The sequence below is a fragment of the Bradysia coprophila genome (genome assembly GCF_014529535.1).
Source record: "Bradysia coprophila strain Holo2 chromosome IV unlocalized genomic scaffold, BU_Bcop_v1 contig_84, whole genome shotgun sequence".
Taxonomy (NCBI): Eukaryota; Metazoa; Arthropoda; class Insecta; order Diptera; family Sciaridae; genus Bradysia; species Bradysia coprophila.
Genome location: NW_023503376.1, coordinates 1,267,144 through 1,288,019, shown reverse-complemented (window position 1 = coordinate 1,288,019; position 20,876 = coordinate 1,267,144). Strand labels below are relative to the sequence as shown.

The following is a 20,876-nucleotide window of genomic DNA, read 5'->3' as shown; positions in this document are numbered from 1 at the left end:
TTCTATGCCTTGTATAATTTGATTTTCATTCTCAATAAATATCTTGTATTGTGTGGACGTGTTTAATCAGTCAGAATTAGTATCGTTTTCACCAGAAGATATCATTTGGAATCAAGCCAATTCTAATAGGTTATGGGCCCAGGCTAATCAATATCAACTGCGAGAATTGATCAACGCTCTGGCATTTGGAAAATTTGGAGTTGGCTGTGTGTGAAATTTTTTTTTGAAGCAAATCAATCCAGTAGTCAGAATTGTGCAACAGAATTGATCAAGAGACGATACAAGAGGCTAACGAAAAGCAAGAGGTGTCACAAGAGGAAAAATATTTGAGCACTGGCGGACTATATTAAGAGGCCACACTGGTAGCGTATCGTGCGACTGAATCGAGCGAGAGGCGGAACAAGAGTTGATGAAAATTTAAGAAAATGATCGCTCCAACGAAATACGCAATCACGAAACTGAATGGCGACAATTACTTCAATTGGAGATACAAATTGAAGATGGTACTCGTCGAAAAGGGTGTTTGGAAAGTGGTTAATGACGCTATACCGAACCCGGTCACTGACGAGTGGCGGAAGAATGGCGAAATTGCACACTCCACGATTGCTTTAAACGTAGAGGACGATCAAATACAATACATTCGTCAATGCGACACGGCTAAAACAGCGTGGGAAAAGCTGATGGAAGTGCACGAAAAGGATAGTGCAAACAATAGAATTTCAATTCTGCGTAGAATCATGAATCAGCGACTGGAAGAAGGTGGTGACGCCGAAGCTCACGTGAACCGGATGAACGAACTATTCCAGAAAATGACGGCATTGGGTGGAAACATCTCGCAAGACTTGATATTCAGTGCGTTTCTTCTCGGATCATTGCCGGAGAGCTACGATAATCTGATTACAGCACTTGAAGCTCGGGACGAGGAACTGACATCCAGCGTGGTCTGTTCGAAAGTTATCACTGAGTATAAGCGTCGAGATGAGCGGAAAACGGGAAACAAAGAATCAGAAAATTCAATTCTCAAAATTTATTCGAACGGTACTAAGCCAAAGAGTTGTACTTACTGCGAGAAACCTGGCCATTTGAAGTCAAACTGCTTTGCATTCAAAAAGGAACTCGAACAACAAAGAGAATTGGAGAAACTAAGCAAATCGAACAAGGAAGAGAGTCACAATCAATGCGCCAATCTAATTTATACTGAAGAAGACTGTGATGATGACGGCTACGAATTCCTGTTCTAATCAATGACACCATTGAGGGGTAGATAGGAGTACAATGGCATCATTGAGGGGTAGTGTTAGGATCAATGATACCATTGACTTCCAATCAATTTAGTTTTTAATCATGTAGGCGTTCTATGCCTTGTATAATTTGATTTTCATTCTCAATAAATATCTTGTATTGTGTGGACGTGTTTAATCAGTCAGAATTAGTATCGTTTTCACCAGAAGATATCATTTGGAATCAAGCCAATTCTAATACCCGTCTATCTATGGTGTACGTGACCCTAGTGCTTCTGTCACCCTACTTTGACCGTAAGCCTATTGCGCCGGTTAATGTAGTTAAAGTAAAGTTATTATGTAATGTGTACATCTTAGAAATTGCGCATAGCGCAATTACGAAGCCCCGTACGACGTTCCTCTCAAATAAAACAAAAATTTCAAATAGCCCTAAAATTTTAATTTATTGAGTATAAATACACATAGGGCCTGGTATCGGCCTCAGTCCGAGGATCCAAATTTAATTTTCTTTTCAACTACATTCTATTCGGCCTTTGATTACCTTCCAAATGACACAAAAATTACGAAAAACGAATGAAATTTACTCGAGTTCTATGTAAAATACACATAGGGCCCTAGTAGCTTTTCACTTCTAAGGCCCTAACTCACGGTCCACTCACCCAATTTTAAAAAACTTTGAAAAATTGACAATACCTATCATTTGATTTGTCATTTACATTTCCATCGTTTATTTTGCCATAAATATCACCAAAAGACCTTAAATCACTTAGGTAGCCCTAACTCACGAAGGGACGACCCGAATATGCCCATCTTCGAACTTAGCCTCACTATTTTGACTATCTTTCAGGGAATTTTTTTTTTTTTAAATCGGATTTGATTTACTCAAGATATCGACGTGACGGACAGACGGACAGACGGCCCAAATTTTTATTGCGGATTCGTCATCTATGAACATAGGCAAACACTTTGCCCTCACCGTCTGCTTCGAATTCCATCAATTACACACGGCATCGTAATCCTATAAGCCCCTTCGTACTTCGTACGGGGCTAATAACTAAACTTGACTAAACTCGTCTGAAATACCATCCACGTTAGGAAATTCCATCCACGTTAAAAAAAAATCTCATACAAATGAATAAACGAAACATTTAACGAAATTAACTTTTGTTTAACATTTTTTCACCGAACAATTTAACAAGAAGTTTCGACATTCAAAGATGTAAAAAAAAAATTTCGCACATAGGCTGCGTGATGCAGCTCTAATCACTATATCCTCACTTTAATTGGATAAAGAAATCAAAACACAGATTTAAGGGATGTAGGGCAGTGCACTGATTATGCGGCAAGGGAAATTCATTCGAGATTAGTCCACTAAATCTATAGTTATTTGTTGACCTTGGGAAAAGTAAAAGTTAGAATTGTACTTTAACACGAAGAAAAATGAAAGTTTTTATAACGTTTTTTTGTGATGCATCTAAAATTTTCGTCGAAAAACGTGAGAGTGAGAAGTGAGTATATTTTTTGGAAAAACATGAGTGAGTCTCATATCTTAGAACATTATTTCTGACTCTTTTTATATCGTCAATATCCACGATGCCATTCCTAGAGATTGTAAATTGTTGCAAGGGAGAAATTGCTAAACGTCTTTTCGTATACGTCCGTGTTATCTTCCCTTGGACACTTGACCCTTCCCTCATTTTTAAATGTTACCTTAAATGAGAAAAGTTAATTTCCTCTATTTCATTACTCAGGGGAGATTTCGGGCTTTATACAACAAATTGTTCTATTGCGAAGTATATTGCGGAACGGCGTCATAATTGGTTTTCAACTCGTTGCTTGTCCCTCTGTGGAACAAATATTTATTTAATCTCTTTTTTAATCTCAATTTTTTATTTACAAAACATGTTTTGCTGTTGGTCAATAATGGGACATCGAATCAACAAAGCTTATGCTTTTACTCCGTTTCAAATGTCGCAATACACAATCATCATTCCCATTGTATTAACCTGTTTATTTCCTTAATATTAACAAAACAACGTGATTGAGAAGGGTATGCCGTGCTATACGCCATAAACCTAACCGAACAGCCGACCATAAAGCTACGTACAACAACAATTTTATATTCAATTTTCATTGCGAAAGCGAATGAAAATTATAAATCAACATGTGTGTGTTGCTTACACGACGATTTACGTCATAGATGAAGGGATGAACGCATATACATACATATATTGTGCGATAATAAAATTGGTTGCCCTTTATAACTTACACACATACAACGACGCACTGGTTATAAATTTAACTTGGTAACAGGCAATCGTGTAAAAAATTCACACCAAAAGGGTTCTTCGTATAACCCGTCCGTTTTTTTTTATAAATAAAAAATCCTTCAACCCCTTCATGTCTGAATAATGAAAGAACTTTTATTTGTTTTTCATCTTCTTCTTTTTTAAGGTCAAATTTATAATGAGAATATGCTAAAAATAATAAGAATGCCAGCTCGACAGCAAGTTTTTAGCTTTTGCAAAAGTGTTCACAAGATAAAGCTTCTCTAACCCACCTTCAAATAATCGATAAGCTTTTTTCCGTTCTCTTTCTCTCTCGCTACCAACAACTATCACTTCTGTGGATATAATATATGCTGAGTGTCGTAACATTTTGCATGCTCCGTACTGATGTATCAACAGCATAATATCTCGCTGGTGTATGAACCGTTCATTGACGTCATCGTGTCGGTATATACTTTACTTATATACACATTGATGTTGGTTGGGAACAGTTTCAAATACAATTGCAAACATAAAAAAGAAGTTCAGTGTGAAACACCCACGACTCAAATTATGTATTTTTGCTACATCCTTGTCGTTAGCGTAGTCCCTTTTTTCCACGTTGATTCTCATGAATGTTTGTGGATCGTTGCGTTTGCATGTTTACACACTTATATCGACTAACTCCCTACTGGTACTGATGCTGCAGATTCTCTTATGTATTTAAGCACTACAAAGCAAAATAAACAAGAGTTTTATAAATAACTCAATATAACTCGTGGAATTAATTTGATTTAGACCACAGATGTGGAGGCACTATACACGGTGATAGATGAGTGGTTTTATATTGATAGTAAAATGGTTTTTGTGTCAATTGTTATCGAAAAAATAAAATTAAGAAATTTGCAATGTTCTATAGAGTGAGGGAAAGGAGTGATACTTGGAGTTTAGCAGTTTTGCCTTGGAGAACCTACAGAACTAAATGCATCAATTTTAGGTTGTTTTTTCTTCACTCTCTTCACCAATTCCCTTAACCGATTTTAAAGAGGAGAAAGAAGTCAGACTCATCTTCATTTGATCCCAAGTACCAAACAAAACAAATACATTGAACTTTTCACTTGCCTAGTTCCGCAGAATATTGTTACTTAAGAGTCATATCGCCAAGACTTCAGGTGATTGGGGAACAAGCGGTCTCCGATTTCAATGAGTGATAGCTCGTTGGATTCGTCTTTCACTTCTAGGAAACACGTATCTTTCACTTTTTCTAATAAAAAATTGTTTTCTGTGAAAAGTGTTCAAAAGTGATCACATGTCAGAGGGTACCGAAAACAGTTTTTCGGCAATAACTCAAGAAAAAATGATTTTGAATTGTTGTAATGTTGTACGAATGTCGGCCTTGGAAAGACCTACAGATAGAGTATACGCACTGCTTGGTGCGTGCTTATCCACGAGAGTTATGACTAAAAATATAGTGAATGTTCGGAGAGTACTCCTTCTCTGCAGCTTCGTTGTTCCGCGGATCTGAGTATGGGGTGTTGTAGTTGGCCTCACCCACTATCGTTGCACATATAAATGAACCCAGTACTTTAGGGCTGCAAGCCTACAGAAGTGTTGGAAAAAAAGGTAATGCCAAAATGCAGATTTTTTCCTTCTTTCTGAGTGCTCTACAGCTGGAACAGCATCTGGAACGATACTACGGCAGTCATTTTTTATCGTCTACTATTCTTTTACCTTATCAATAGAAAAACGCTTCGATATGTCGCGCATATATCAGATCCAATGTTAGCAATATCAAAAGAGAAATTATTAAATTTTTCTCGGAGGATTTTAGTCAAATAAAGTGTTAGCGTATAGCAAACTCAGGACTCCACAGAACCACAGGACTCCGGAACAGTAATTAGTTTTTCAATTGGACCAATATTTGCTACGTGACGGAAGATTGGAAAACCGTTTGCTCCCACTTGATCATGTCGTTTTTCCAAACTCCTGTCACGTAGCAAATATTGGTCCAATTGAAAAACTAATTACTGTTCCGTAGTCCTGAGGTCATTTGCTATACGCTAACACTTTATTTGACTAAAATCCTCCGAGAAAAATTTAATAATTTCTCTTTTGATATTGCTAATAGTGGATTTGATATATGCGCGACATTTCGAAGCGTTTTTCTATTGATAAGGTAAAAGAATAGTAGACGATAAAAAAATGACTGCCGTAGTATCGTTCCAGATGCTGTTCCAGCTGTAGAGCACTCAGAAAGAAGGAAAAAATCTGCATTTTGACACCAACTTTTTTTCCAACACTTTTGTAGGCTTGCAGCCCTAAAGTACTGGGTTCATTTATATGTGGAACGATAGTGGGTGAGGCCAGCCACAACACCCCATATTCAGTTCCGCGGAACAACGAAGCTGCAGAGAAGGAGTACTCTCCGAACATTCACTATATTTTTAGTCATAACTCTCATGGATAAACACGCACCAAGCAGTGCGTATACTCTATCTGTAGGTCTTTCCAAGGCCGACATTCGTACAACATTACAACAATTTAAAATAATTTTTTCTTGAGTTATTGTCGAAAAACTGTTTTCGGTACCCTCTGACATGTGATCACTTTTGAACACTTTTCACAGAAAACAATTTTTTTTAGAAAAAGTGAAAGATACGTGTTTCCTAGAATTGAAAGACGAATCCAACGAGCTATCACTCATTAAAATCGGAGACCGCTTGTTCCCCAATCACCTGAAGTCTTGGCGATATGACTCTTAACAAATGACATTATCCTCAATTTGAGCTATCTTGCAAATTCTTCAAACATAACAAATTTTAGTATTTTCGTAGACAAACTAACATCAAGAGCTCATTCCCTTTCATTTTTGTAAAATATTACGTAAGCGAACAGTAACCACTTAAACCACATTATTGCATGCACTGAGTTGATTATACATAAAAGTTGATGTTATAGCGGGGTGAATGTTTGCGATACCAAATCAACCCTTGGAAATTTTTAAAGGGCAATCAAATACGCCCATAAGTCATGGATGTAAGTAAATTAATTTCACAATTTGATACATTGTGTAGCAACAAATTAACTAAGTTGTTTGTTTCCGATTCAACATATCGATGGAATATTATTGACATTGTGTCTGTCAGTTAGGGATGGTCGATTTTTTGGGATCGCAAATGAACCCCTCCAGAAAAAATTCTAATCGACCAGAGGATCTAAAAAGCAACTTACAAATCGAGTAGCCGATCGTTTCCCATTTTAAAGGCCACCAAGATCAGGTTTTACACTTCATTTTTCTTGAATCAACATTTTGTCGTTCTATGAGTAGGCATGGGCGATAATGATATTGATTATCGATAATTGTCAATTATCGATAATCGATAATTATCGACTTTTTTTATCGAATATTATCAAAAAAATATCGATAATCGATAATTATTGATATTTTGATAATTATCAAGATATCGATAATTTGATATATCGATATTTCGGTCCGAAAATCCGATATTTATCGATATATTCCGATATATCGGTATATTATCATGAATTTTCGGATAAATATCAAAATATCGACATTTTGATAGTCATCGAATTTCGATATTTTGATAATTATCGATAATTATTAAATTATCGATAACGATATGATTAATCGGTTATCGATAATTTCTTTCGATTGATATTATCGATAATTTTGAACGCCTCCCATCGCTATCTATGAGGTCTACTCTAACATTAAAAAAAAATTAAAAAGTTTGCTGGTCGAGCTTTCGTGTATCATCGCCAAGTTTCGCCATCAAGTTTCGCCAAGGTCCGATTTTCCAGAATTTTCAATAATGAAAAAATTGAATTTTTCGGCCAAATATTTTGGAAACTTTTCTTGTGGTAGCTCATTCCAATGGTATTTCCATAGCTGGATGCATAAGTAGAAACATTCGCAGAAATAAATTTATATTATTTTGAGATGTCGCTGTTACCAAGCCTAAAAGCAGTATATTTACCAGCACGGAGAAGATTTGTAAGTGGCTTCTTGGTGCCTCTGGGCGATTAGAATTATTCCTGTAGAGGTCGATTTCCGATCTCACAAAATCGACCACCCCTCCAGTCAGTTGCACTTCAGTTGGATTAAATTTAATTAGGTGGGTAAGGACAACAATTAAGGCACTCAATGGGTCTGTTCTGTTGTTAAAGCCAGGTTTGAGCTAGTCTGACAACGTTAGCAATATTGCAATTTCTCTCCGAACTTTTTGTTATCCACATCAGTTGAGTCGTTATAAATGCATGTTATGTAAAATGTAACTGTCCCGTACTCACTTTTGCTAGAAACTACTTCGCTACAATGTCATTTGAATTTACAAATAATTTATTCGCGACAATTGAGTCGAACAATCATGCCATTACCATGGCAGTGTACTGCGTAAATACATCCAGTAATAATTCATTACGAACTCGATTAGCATTGCAGAGAATGTGGATTTCTGTCCTACTGATTCCATGCAAACAATGATTTTAATTAACCGAACGAAAGTGCCCGTTGAATTTATTAAACATTGGATGTCATCTGCATTCAGTTCGACGGACCATTCTTTTCTTTTTTGCCAATTTCGACTGAAAATCAATTCAATCAACCCAAGTTTAATAATAAAACATTGAAAGCCATTCAACTCATATAGTTTAAAATAGAATCATTTATGCCAAATTCACATAAAACGAGAAATATGCTCACAAAAAATACAATTTTCTTCTCTTTTTTTTGTAGGGCAATCATCAAATCAAGTCGCAAAAGTATGGTATGCTCTTAAAAGAAAATTGATTATGTCCTTCTGTGTCTTAATATAGAGTGTCTCTGTACCATATCATCTGTAGTAGGTACATTGTCATACCAGATACAGCTCATTAAGCTACGCCAAAATAATTGAACCATTTAGATTTTCCATTTCTATGTTTTGTTTAGCTATATGAAACTTAACCAGAACGTACTGTCGATATATATAATGTATTTTCTACATATACAGACCGACATCACCCAACCCCCCATTTTTCCATACATATGCACAAACACAATCGCAAATGTCATGGAAAGGAAAATGAAAATGGAAAATGCGCGGTTGTTTTTGCCCGCCGTCTCTGGTCGTATATATTCTGTGTGGGAAAATGTAATACACATTCAAATACACACGAAAGCCGTCCGAAAATACTACGGCGAGATATAAAACTTTCCAACGGCTGATAGTCTGTAACATTTGCTTTTGCACCGTTTTCGATGAATGAAGCAAAGGAAACTAACGGGAAAATCGGGAAAATATTTACTAAATCGGAAGAGTGTGTTTCGTTGCGATACATGATTTTGCCAGTTGAACTTTATCCTGGTGTAACGGAAATATGATTTGTTTTATGATAACTCGAATATGTTGTTCAGGATAAACGAAATATAAAAGAGAGCAGAAATTCAGTGAACCTTTTTTTCGGTTAAATCGTTTTTCAAAGGACATTCGATTATAATGTAGCCAATTCGACAAAATATTTGGTCGTTAAGCTTTTGAAAGTGTTCGTTTTTTTCTGTTTATTGTTTTTTTGTTCGTAATTAAGAGACGTTCAGTACGTTTAAGTTGTGTACAATTTTACAAAATTGGATTTGATTAAATGTGATTTACAACGGCGAAATAACGTGCCAATCAAAGGGATTAATTTTTACAATTCTGGTAAGTGAAAGTCCTATATTTGATTGTCAGAAAAATAAATTGACTTCATGATAAGGGTTCATTTTCAAATTATCTTTTTCGGATGAGATGAGCTCATTTCCTAGGTTGTTTCATTCGGTCGATATTTTAGTCACAACATACGAACCACTGTCTCTAGTTGCGAATTTCATTTTTTTTTTTCGTTTCTCACAGTCACTCGAATTAATAACAGTTCTCCTTTTGCCATGCAAATTGGATCAAACTAATGATTTACAATATTGGATTCGATATTGAATTTTTAGGCAAATCGAAATCGAAATAATAAATCGTTCGATTTTTGATTTTTTGCCAAATTGGATTTTTGTCAATTAATTATTTCATTTTGTTCCAAAATTTCCGTCGAGGTCACGATTCACGATTCGCATTCAGACGCAATGACAAGAATTGTACAACCGAAATGAAAATAATGGTTGAGTAAAACGAGTCTTAATCCCTATAGTGGAGTGACGATGCTACGGTTGATTAAATGCATTTAATACTATAGCAAGTATTCGCTCTGGTCGATTTTATCAACTGTCTGCAAGCGTATCAGTTACTTCCTCCATCCTCCATTCAAATATTTAACTTTATAAATTTTAGAATACATTTGGCAGAGCCTAATATTTGGGAATCGTTTTTGAGAATTTTTGGGAATTTAGGGAATTTTAGGAAATTTTTGGGAATTTAGGGAATTTTTGGGAATTTTGGGAATTAATTCCCAAAAATTCCCTAAAATTCCCAAAAAATTTCTTTTCTTTGCATTTTTATAATTAAATGCTCGTAAAAGATCAGCAAAAGTTCAAAAACCTTTGAAAACTATGCAAAAAAAAAATTGGGATTTTTTTTGGAATTTCAGTGAACTTTTGATAATTGGTTCCCAAATATTATGCTCTAAAGGATATAATTCTCGTCGATGTACTCGCACCAGCCAGGGCGTATACTCTACTTGTAGGTCTCTCCAAAGCCGACATTAGTACAACACTACAACAATTTAAGAGCCATCTAAACTCCGACCCCCTATGAAATACATTTTTGATGATAACTTTTTATTCGAATTATTTTTGAAAAAAGTGGCCCCATCGTTTGGTGCCAGAACATATAAGGTTTCGATAGCCACTGGAATTGTCCAGATTGATGGAGTGTACTGAGAAAAAACTCAAAACACCTAAAATTTGTGTTTTTTGTGATATTTTTTGGACTTTTGAGTTTTCGCGGCGTAGACTGCATCAATTTTGACAATAAACCGCGAGCGTTAGTCCATATTATTTTTATTTCAATGAACACATCAAAAACACACAGAAAATGTATATTGATATTGGAAAAGTGGAATTTGAAATTCTTAATTTCAGTTTAAAAAGCCGCTCCAATTTTCAAAAAATCTCGCGCTTGAAAAAAAAAACAATTTCGTGACTTAACAAATTGGGATGTTTTATTTGTTGACAGTTTGTTTTAATTGTGATCACCGAGATAACCAAAAAACCAACACTAACAAACAAAATATTCCTATCAGCTGACAGATACCTAATATCAGATTTCGATGCTTTAGAGTTTCCGCACGTGAGTTCATCATGGCAGTGATTTTTTTTAATTAAATTCTATAAAAAAAATAGAAAAAGTTTTTATAACAAAACTAAACTTTTATTAAAAAAGGCTCGCGGTTTATTCTGGTGGCTATCGAAACTTTATATGTTGTGGCACCAAAAGATGAAACCACTTTTTTCAAAAAATATTCTAATAAGAAGTTATCATCGAAAATGTTTTTCATAGAAGGTCGGAGTGTAGACTGCACTTAAAATAATTATTTTTGAGTTATAGCCGCAAAAAGGTTTTCGGTACCCTCTGACATGCTTTCACCTTTGAACACTTTAACCGAAAATTTAAAATGTTCGAAAAAAATGAAAGATACGATTCTCTAGAATTGAAGACGAATCTATCACTCCTTAAAATCGGAGACCACTTGTTCCTCTATCACCATCACCTCCAGTTTTGGCGATATGCCGCTTAAGCTCAATTTACTGAATATATTATATTCGATATGTTCTGAAATATTTGTTGTATTTTTTGGGAATTTTTGGGAATTTAGGGAATTTTTGGGAATTTTTGGAAATTTTTGTTAATTTTAGGTAATTTTTGGGAATTTTGGGAATTTAGAGAATTAATTCCCAAATATTAGGCTCTGCATTTGGCTATACGTAAGAGCAGACTAGCTAAAGCTCATCTCTTGTTTTTATCATCGTCTGTCGATAACAAATCTTCTGAGATTATTCATGTGATGAGAACCTTGGAAAACACAGCTGTTCTGAACAAGACAACAAGGTCTTCAGAAGTCGAACTATTACAATTATCTCCTCGATATTTCGGATCAATTTATGTCCATTTTTTATGAGATCGGGTCCGTGTGAAAGAAGAAAGAAATATTTTTGAATTGGGGAAGGATCTCAGGCGATTTTAACGACAATTGTTTTCAGCTCCCAATGGGTCCCAAAACTCACTATTTGTTGTAGTGAGCCTTCCTTTATGTTGTGAAAATTCAGTTCGTCGTATTTGTGAAAACCATTTTTGGCTTTCCTAATTTTTCTGGATTGTAGAACTGGTACTGGTAGAACTGCAGGCCACGCAATTTTCATCTATCATCGATTGCCGCTCGAGATTTGTTAAACTTCACGAGACGAAAAATATTTGATCGAGACGACTTACGTTTTTGAGGATAGCTCTTATGTATTTCTACGCCGTCAAACATGATTGAAAAACCAAATGGGGTCTCAAAATCAAAGTACGTCGCCACAAAGAAAAATGAAAAAAAGAAGAATCGAAAATTTGATTTGTCAGGGCAAGGGATCAGCTATAGCTCTGTTTGTCCTTCCGGAAGGCATCCATTAAAGTTCAGATTGAACGAAATTGATGTTCACTGAGGTATGAACGATGTATGAGCAGAGGTATGGTTTTGGTGGGTCCTCCTTCGTTTTTCTCACTTGACCCGTTAAACCTTCAGGCGTTCTTTATTTGTGTCGTTTTTTCGGTTTTCACCTGAGCCGTTGATGTTAGAGGGTGAACCTTTCCCGTAGTTTGTTTCGTCGAAATTTACGTATGTTCGAATAGTCCGTTGCCAAAGCTGCAACGTTAAAAAGATCGTTTTCGAACTGAACAAACACTGTATCCTACATTTCATTACTTAATTTCAGAGGACAAAAAAAACCAACAAACAAATATCAGAATGCGATGAAGATGATAATCACTAAGGTCATATACCAAAATAAAAATTCGGCAAATAAAATACAACGCAAAACTATTATCAACCAGACGAAGACCGATTTTTAAAAAAAGATTATGATATCAGAATACGAGGGGGTACGCACTCCAGGAAATCTTTTGAAAGATTTCAAAACATCATGAGAATCTTTCCTCTGAATTTTTATTGAAAGATTTTTTCTACATCTTGTAGATTTTTAAAGATCACAGCTCGGGTTCTAAAATCTTTAAATTAAGAGACTTTTGAAAATTTTTAAATAATTTCTTAAAAATCTTTTTCCTCAAAATTTCAAAATTACCATAGAGATTTTTCGGATTCTCGCGATTCGGATTCGGAGTCCAAGAAATCTTACTGAAGGAAAGATTTTAAAACATCTGAAGAATCTTCTTTCTTTAGAAATGTGGAAAGATCGTTCCAACATCACTGAAGATTTTTACACATCAGAAGAATCTTGTTTCTCCGGAAGAAGATTTTAAAATACAAATCTACAAATCTAACATAACAATTTGTTGAAAGTAAAAAAAGGAGTTCTAAGGAAATTCTTAGATTTCTTTAAATCCTTGCTATTCAAATTTTTTCTACACCTTGTAGATCTAAAATTCGAGAAATAAAAATCTTTGGCTTCTTGCATTTACGCACTACAGGAAATCACTTCATAAAAATCTTTGTCCTAAAAATCTCAAAATTCCCGTAGAGATTTGTCGGATTCTTGCAGGTACGCACTCCAGATCTTATGCAAGATTTTAAAATATCATGAGAATCTTTCTTCTGAATTTTTATGGAAAGATTGTTTCTACACCTTGTAGATTTTTAAACATCACAGTTCGGTTCTAAAATTCGAAAAATAAAAATTTTCAAATTAGAAGACTTTTGAAGATTTTTAAAAAAACTTCATAAAAATCTTTGTCCTCAAAATCTCAAAATTCCCATAGAGATTTTTATGATTTTTGCAAGCTACTAAAGTGAGTATCCCCTCGTCAGAATATCAGAATATCACAGCGCCGCAATCCGCCATTTAGTTGAAGTGAACGAATTGAGTTAAATTTATCACAGTCACTCATAACTTTAGCCTTGATTTTGAATTTAATTTCTTTAATTCCGCTGATTCTGTCCTAACAGTGTGCTGCAAGATCAAGATCGTTACGATTGAGCTCGGTCATTGATTGACTAATTGCCGGCCCGGCTGTTTATTGGCAATATGTACTTTCACACCAACAACGTGCCCATGAAAAAGTGACTGTTAGGTCAATTTATTCGTTTAACTTTTATATTGTACAGAAACTGTACGAGTAGGTTAGGTGGTAGAAGTACAGTAAAGCACAAAGAGACAATTATGAAGACACAACAACTTTGATTTGACTGTCTCTTCGTCAATTTAATCAATTTAGTTTGGTTGTCAAGACACACAGGGCTTATTGTTCTGAAATTTTTCGGATTTCTTAGGAATTTTTAGTAATTTTTAACCTGTTATCGATAATGACGACAAAAATAATGACAAGCTCTGGCCCTTTATACAGTAAAATTCATGTTTAAAAAAGTGAAGTACAAGATTTGAAATCAACCGATTAATTCAGTGAGCGAATTCGATACTTACCGCAGCCTGTATGCATTGCCATATGAACCAGTTTTATTTCATCCAAAAATCAGTGCGAAAAAAAATTTATCGCACCCTAAATGAGTCGCACGCTCGGCTTCGCCTCGGGTTGACAATCGACATCTAGTGCGATAAAATACCTTCATACGATTCTTGTTTCACAAATAACTATTATCTAACAAGGTAGGTATGAAGGTATTTTATTGCACTAGATGTCGATTGTCGACCCGAGGCGAAGCCGAGGTCGTCAAGACGTCGTGTGCGAAAAAATACCGGCATACCTACCGTGGTAGATACAACGTTTTTCGCTATTTCGGGCCATAATCACCTTTCCAATGCAAAACATGTCCTGTACAGAAATTCATTTGAACGATCATGAAGGCTGCATTATAAAACACATTGCGATGTGATGTAAAGAGACGCGTTTAATGAAATCGAGGAGTCAATGTTTAGTATATACGCTTCAACAATACGTTCGGTTACAATTGTGTGACTCTATAGCCGAATGGCTATAGTCGCTGCTTTGTGTTCAAAAACCTTTTGGTGTCGGGGGTTCGATTTCTGGTCAATGCAAGGTTTTTATTTATCAAAATTTAGACTTCGTTGAAGGTAATAGGTTCTTTAGTGTGCGAAAAAACAGTTCATATTGCACTGTGTCCGGGAATACAGTGAAATAAATACCTTCAAAACGACATTAAATTGATGCATATTGGACCGGAATTGCGAAAAAATACTTTTATCGACAGAAGTAGTGTCTACTTAATAATACTAGTCAAATGTTTGCCGTCTGTACCAGGTTAAGAAGCTTTAGGAATTTTAAGGAGTTTAAGAAAGACGAAGTTTAGAAACTTTCAGTCATTTTTAGGAAATTTCAGGAATTTAAGAATTGTTCAGAGTTTTCAGGAATTCTGAAAGCCATCAAATTTAGGAATTTTTAAGATTTTTTGATAAATTTTAAGAATTTAAGAATTGATATTCCGAATAATAATCCCTGCCGGACAGAGAAGATTGGAAGTTTGTAGGCGTCATTTTCCTTTTCCTTTTCATTCAATATTCTCATCCCATAAGAGCGTTTTATATAAATTTTTAATAAATTTCTAAGAGAGAACAACGGAAAACCGCCTCGATACGCTCAATTACCTACGCTAAAATGTCAGACGACGTTTCACTACCAATTTCGCAATTTTATGAGCCAATGTTGATGGACCATTTTCATTTTACCCAAAAATTTAGAATAAATTTTTTAAGACAAGAGATGACCTTCACCATAAATCTGTATGGCAGACCAGCTGGAAAACGGATGAATAAATTTCAATTTGATTTCCTTCGGATCCAGTGAAAGTAATGTATTATGTGGACGATGGTTTTTTTTTCTATTGCCTTTTCAAGACAGTCCCAGTCCCTTATGAGTAATGTTGTTGAAGTTATAAAGCTTTTCTGAATGGTACGCCACCATAATACTGTAGAAAAGTAATCATCTTATGAGGGTTCAACATTCTTTGATTTTGAAAAGAAACAAATTGGTGGGCATATTTTAAGAGTAGTTATAGGTCCTCTCCTTTCTGTCTTGAAATTATGAATGAAAAGTATCATTGACAAATTCTCGGAATTAATTTAGCGTAAGGCAAGAAAAAAACGGAAAAAGGGAATGGAAAAAAATCAGAGAGATGTGACGTGACATTTAAGTAGAAGTCACGAATAAATCCATGGTAACAGCCTGAAGTAATTTACAAGAACTTTTTTTTTACATACACACACAGGGAGCCCACTCCTCCTTGATTCCTTAAATCTCCTTGATTTTCAAAAATCCTCCTGAAACCTCCTTAATCTCCTCAAACTCCTTATTTTTAGTTTCACTCTAGTTAAAACTTCTAACATTTCAATTCTGACTGTATATCTACATTCAAAACCGTTCCTCGCTTACTTCACCAAAAAAAGCTCATGAAACCTAAATAATTAACAAATGATATCGATAGTGCTAAAAGGTACTTGCAAAACCCTATTGCTTCAATTGTTCTTTTCATCGATTGTGTTGATGTTGCTGGTAACTTAAAATCATTTATTGTCAATCAATTGTTAACTTTCGTCTGGTGTGTATCGTGTTTGAGAAAAGTTTGGTTAAGTTAGCCAATGCGTATTTATTCCTCAATCATAGGAATTAGGGATTACAAACCGGTTTAAAGCGAACCGGTTAACCGGGCGATTTTGGGCGTTAAAAAACCGCGGTTTTTTATCAAGAAAACCGCGGTTTTCGGGTTTTCAATGAAGCGCTAGAAATCTCTAGTTTTTGGGAGAATTTAAGCATTTGTTTTGTGTATTGGTATCATTTCAGCAACGTATTGAGCTAATTGCAGATAATTTCACCAGCCATCAGTCTCCGTAAAAGAAAGTTGTTATTCCTACCAATAGCTTTCGTAAACATGAAAAGGCTAACTTAAAATGTGAATATAAGATAAATTATCTTAGTTCGTTCTAACAACAAATTTCCGTTTTCCGTGCTGAGACTCAAAATTTTGTGAAATAGAACTAACTAAAATACGTTAAAATAAGGGGCCTGATAGGTCTGATTATAAGGGGTCTACGGACAACGTGATCAACTCAGAGGTACAGGTTACGTCGCCTCTGAGTTGATGACGTTTTCCTTTCAGGTCGGTATATTTGGTAAAAGTCTGGCAATTCACATGTCATTGTGGAGCATTTGGAGATCATTTTAAAAAAAATCAAAAATATTCTTAAAGTAAGCCCGAGAAGACATTTCGAAGATGCTTTAACATTTACTTTTCACCGAGTTGCATCCATTGTGCGTAACAGGGGTAATAAGAGGCGATTATTTTCCGCATTACGATTTTCAATTACATTTTTTTAAAGAAGAAAGCAAAAAAGCCCAAAAAATAGTCTTTTCATTTTGTTAATTACGAAAAGCGAATGCAATAAATAAAAGAGCACGTTCTAAACGCTAAAAAGTAGTGGAACCAATTAGACTTGTTTAAGAATTTGCTTTAGATTTTGCTGATCCGAAAAACCGCGGTTTTTCAAAACGGGTTCGGTTTGCAATCCCTATAGGAATGCTGATCCTGAGCGAGGATTTAGCGTAAATAAATTTTTGCTTCCCGAAATTTCAAGGAACAGCTCTTAGAATAAACGATTGCGGCTATTCGGATAGAGTTAGAATGCTTTGTATTTCTACGATAAAGTGGAAGATTTTCCAATTCGAAAATTGTTAGACCTCTGCTCGTCGGCCCGTAAAAGATATTTTTTTACATTAAGATGTAGAAAAAGAGCTAAAGGCGTTATTAGCAAGATCGTAACAAAACGAGTCAGACAAAAACGAAAGGCATAAGAAAGAGGCCAACATTGAAAGCATCGAAGTTGAAATAGCTGAGGAGACTTTAAATAAAAGTTAAAAGTCGCCGAAAAGTTAATTGATGATGGTAATAACACTTAGCTATAGCACTCAGCTGTAGTTAGCGAACGTAAATTAAATAAATCATCAGTGGCCAAGGCACAGATGATTTTAAATGCAGGCATTACAAGTAGCAAGAAGATGAAATCAAAAAAATAAAAAAAGACAAAAAAGTAAGAAACTATGCTATTTTTTTTAAATCTAACTACGTGAACTACGTTGAGTATCTTATCTAGAGTAAACATTTTTTGGAAAAATCTTCGATAAAATATTTGTGAAAAATTCGGAAAATATTTTCCAAAGAATATTCTTTGAGAAACACCAAAAAATCTACTTCATATATTCTTAACATGACTTTGGAAAGTCAAAAGAATTTCGAATTCATCAAATTTAATCCAAAATCTCATATTTTAAAACTCCTGAAATGCTCCTTTATTCCTTAAAAAGGAGGCCGAATTTTGAGTGGGCTCCCTGCACACAGCAACTACCCTTATAACTAAGTCACCACATTTTTCTGGCTTTTCTCTATTATGTATTCCCCCTTGAACGATAGCTGCCAATCCGGTGAACCGATTTTCATAAAAAAAATCCTTGATGGGTATCATCATCACATTTTCTGTAAAACCTATCCTTTCATTGATATGCAAAAACAATATTCCGAGGATGTTCCGTAACATATTACATTTTCAGTCGTATCTGAGACCTATGCTCAGAATACCCACAAAAAGAGATCGGGACAGACAATTGAGAATTGACGCATCGGTATATCGAACAATAAGAATTTATTGAGGTGACGTGGAAATAGCGACAAGCGAATTATGCAACCAAAAAAAAGAAAATTTTTGCAATACCTCGATAAACGTCTGAGCTTTTCTGCTTTTAATAAAGCAAAAAAAAAAACAACTTCACATCAGACAGACAGACAGAATCAGGTCATCACCTGGGGTATCATAAAGCTATAAATAACAAACAATAAATAGAGAATATGAACGAAAACGGCATGGATTGAATTTTATTCCTATTTTGATGCTTACAGTGTATTAGTAGGGAAACATTGAAGAAACCTAACAATAAAGAAAAGTTTTTCTGTTTTGTTCGGTGTTTCTTTTCTTAGAATATCTTCTCTTTCAACAATATGTTTTCTTTGAAATTTGTTTTAAACATGAGATAGTTTTGGATGGGTCTCCAGATGGTAGAGAACATTATTTACCAACTCCATGTCGTGTACGATATTTAGTATGAAGAAACCACTAGAAACTACCTTAATAGCTGAATTAGGACAGTTTGGTACCAGACTGATATGGTGCTGAACAATTGCTGACAAAGCATCCTAACTCGATAAATTGATTCAGAGCAATGGACACTTTGTGGCCTACACTTACGGAATTTCGAAAACCGACACATTTCATGGTGGTTTCGTGGTTTACTGATTTTTTTTGTGAATTTTGCATGTTGCAGAAAATGTGTTGGTTTTGAAAATTCCGTGAGTGTACATTAAGGCGGAAAAATATTTTTATTTTTTGATGAGTTTTTTTGATGAGCCAGAACCTTTTTTTTGAAAAAGTAAAGCCATTTAAGCACGCAAAAATGTACTACTTTTAAAGGAAAAAATGATTTGTGAGTCTGCAAAGGTTTCTCCAAGTGAGATAAGTTATCATCCACAAACCAAAAAAAAGATTTTGGTTCAGATAAATCATCAAAAAACGAATGTTTTTTCGCCTAAATGTAGGCTACAAATTTTCAAAGTGTCCATTGCTCTTAAGACAATGTCTATCACGCAAGGACTATTTTTGTGAACATTTAAATGAAATTATTAACAAAAACGGCAATTCAACTATTACAGACAACGACTTCTATCTGATGTTCTTTTAATACGGCAAAAAATTTGCTCAAACTAACGAAGTAATAGTACAACACTGTCTTGCTGGGATATTTTTTGTTGAAGGGTGTGGGGAGGTTGTATTTCGAGCCGAAGGTGAAGTATGCAGCCCACACGCCTCAACAAACAATTTCCCAGCAAGACAGTACGGTACTTCGTTGTCTAGTGACCAGAAAATGTGAAAAACCAGTTTTGAGCGAGACAGTAATTTGTACCTAAGTGATAATTTAAACAAAAGAAGTAAAAGATTTGATGAACTGTAACCCACAATACGTTAGCTTTTTTACAAAAGGTTCTCTATTGTGCAGGGACTAAAACGTTTCACCATAATTTCCACCATTTTTCATATTTTCCAGAATTTTCTTACATTTTTACAGATTTTCCCAAAAATATTTTTTGTGAAAATTAAGGAAAATCTGGGAAAATGTGGAAAATCTTTTCCCATAATTTAGTCTCTCCCTTTACGTTGAAAGTAAAATAGGCCGCGGAGGTATTGAATTAAATTTCTAATCAATGCTATCAAAATTGTAGCCAGACAAAATCATCGAGTTGTTATTACGGAATAAAAGTTACAAATTTTTTAGATTTAATCAGGTCATTTCAGGTTTTGTCTTACTAAATACATTCGGTGGATTTTCTTCTCCATCTCAGTTAGATTTGCGCATAACTTTATGTTTCCATCGTCATCCATCAGTGAGATCGTTACCTAGGCCACTTGCAAAAGTTCCATCACATGCAATCAAAGTAAAAAGACTGAGGCTTTGCAAAAAAAAAAATCAAATTAAAAATTTAACGCCAGACCTCATCAACCCCATAACCACGTTCAGCATAAACAAAACAAATAAATTAGCTTTCAGATTATACTGTCGTACACCAGCCAATTCAAAATACATTTGGCTTAAGCTGAGTGGTTATTTAATAAAAAAAAGAAGAAATTTTTAGTCTCACAAATTTACTCCGAACATCACGTTCTAGCAATCAATTCATGCAGCATGCTTAAAAGATTAAAGTTAATTTCATTTCTCGGAAAATTTGGTTCTCTTAATTAAGTTTAACAAATGAAATAAATCCAACCATTTGTAACACACAAGACGAAAATCATATTATTGTCATCACTAAACCGCACATTTTCACAATATTCTAATTACCAAAACGAAAATTAGTTTTCGTTTTACGATTATTGTTCCAGTGCAGCGTAGTAATGTAAGTCACAAAATCATAAAAATATCCCGCGTCTACACAAACGATTATTATTTAACCTCTAAACGCTAAATTTACATTTCTCATTTTTCAAATTCTCGTAGGAAAATGATTATCTAACATGTTGTGTGTGTGGTCATTCGTAAATCGTTACCCAAATAATTTATGGAAAACTGTGTACTGTCTGTGTACTGAAATTCAACGATCTTTCAACACTGTCTAATGCACAAAACAAGTTATTACGCTCAATATTATCTCGTTTTTTTCTTTACTTTTTTTTTGTGAAAATAATCATCAAACAAAACCGCAAGTTTATACATAAGCA

General features: G+C 34.8%; 1 protein-coding gene across 2 annotated transcripts in view; it reads left to right on the top strand.

Annotated features, from left to right (window-relative positions):
* The first annotated feature begins 8,725 nt into the window (after nt 1-8,725).
* Nucleotides 8,726-20,876, top strand: part of LOC119072754 (serine/threonine-protein kinase meng-po) — a 30,651-nt gene continuing 18,500 nt past the window's right edge. Inside the window, exon 1 of one of the 2 annotated variants that reach the window (XM_037178043.1) lies at nt 8,726-9,207. The gene's annotated coding sequence lies outside the window, so the exon portion shown is untranslated. The remainder of the gene's footprint in view (nt 9,208-20,876) is intronic. The other variant, XM_037178042.1, reaches the window with a different exon arrangement.